The sequence below is a fragment of the Pteropus vampyrus genome, unplaced genomic scaffold (genome assembly GCF_000151845.1).
Source record: "Pteropus vampyrus isolate Shadow unplaced genomic scaffold, Pvam_2.0 Scaffold2, whole genome shotgun sequence".
Classification (NCBI taxonomy): domain Eukaryota; kingdom Metazoa; phylum Chordata; class Mammalia; order Chiroptera; family Pteropodidae; genus Pteropus; species Pteropus vampyrus.
In genome coordinates, this window is record NW_011888783.1 from 22,049,771 (window position 1) to 22,051,398 (window position 1,628).

The 1,628-nt window shown below is 31.3% G+C and overlaps 1 protein-coding gene across 1 annotated transcript in view; it reads left to right on the forward strand.

Moving 5' to 3' along the window:
- SCN9A (sodium voltage-gated channel alpha subunit 9) overlaps positions 1–1,628 on the forward strand; it is a 78,198-nt gene that overhangs the window by 69,583 nt on the left and 6,987 nt on the right. The gene's annotated exons all lie outside the window — the stretch shown is intronic.

The following is a 1,628-nucleotide window of genomic DNA, read 5'->3' on the forward strand; positions in this document are numbered from 1 at the left end:
TAAATTGTCCTACTAATCTGAGAACAAGTACTATATATGGGTAAACCCTTTGTAGTCATTTGAAGATTATGTTCATATACATAGTAAATGTAATAAATATTTAATATTGAAAAAAATTTTAAGTGATTATGTTGAGCCACAACAATATCATGGCTTCTGAAAAAGCCTAGTTTACCTAAAATAGCACAGTTTGAATTACCTTGTCAAACCATTGAAAAAGAAAATGATGAATATTATTGTTAACATACTGCTAACTTTTGTTAATTTTATAGGTAGACAAGCAACCTATATATGAATACAGCCTCTATATGTATATTTATTTTGTCATCTTTATCATCTTTGGGTCATTCTTCACTTTGAACTTGTTCATTGGTGTCATCATAGATAATTTTAACCAACAGAAAAAAAAGATAAGTATTTTAAGTTTCTTTCATTGCACTGAGAAATAGGAACAATTATTTTCCCAAAAATATAATGTGAAATTTAATTTTATATCAATTAATAATTATCTTCATTAGAATTCCATTTATTTTTTCAAGTACTTGGCCAGTATACAATTATAGATATGGTTAATTTCATTTATCTCTACACAGAAAATAATATCTTAAGTCACAACTATTTTTAAGCAATGTGGCAACTATTCAGATTTTTTTAGTGATCCCTGTAGAGGACTGAGTAATTAAGAAAAATGAATACACTAATTATTTATTCAAAATACAGTCATAAGTAGTTTCTTCATTTTGCTCTGAGCCACTGTTCTATGTGGTATGTTTTGGGCTGGTGCTTCAGGGGAGAACAACATAAGATATGGTTCCTGAGCTCAGGGAGCTTATATTATAGCAGAAGGAGTGATACTTGTAATTGAAATGAAGATTTGTTGAATGTTACAAGTGAGGCTCTCCCCTGAGATTTCTGTTTCAGCTATTGGAGGGTTTTGTAATCTCCTCTTAGTTTCACCCCACCCTCCATTATGTTGGAGTATTATCTATCAAGAGAAGACAAAATCTGTCCTTTTATTTTTACCTGTAGTTCAGATCAGAATGCTCTCCCCAGTGTTTTCCTAGCTTCTTCTGGTAAGTTCTTGACATGCTAAGATATTCAGCCCCACCATCAGTGAGCAAGAAAGGGTCTGGGCTTTTCTTGACATTGATATGGAGACTCTCTCTCATGCCTACTATCTATAGATCAGATGGATACCAAAATTACAAAGAGACTGCATACCAATTAGAAGAAAGGTTAATGAAAACACTCAAGACAGAAAGGGGAATCTGGTTATCATTGGTATTTGATAATTTTTTTTCTAAATTCAATATAACATGAGCTGAATATTACCTAATCCAGGAAAACTAAAGGAAAACCATAACCAGATCATCTTAACTCCAGGACCCTACAAGTTAAGTAAGGAATTCAGAACTATAAATTCTCCTGAATTTATTTCTAATTACATGAATTATACTAATTTGTTCCATAACAACAACAAAAAATGATATTATAGATCAATGTAGAGTATGCATGAATCTGTAAAAATTACAAATGATTTTAAGAAATTAACAGACCCTAAAAGAAAAGACAAAGCTTCTGGACCCCCTTTGTGAGATTTAGGCTTACACAGTATGGAAAGAATCAAA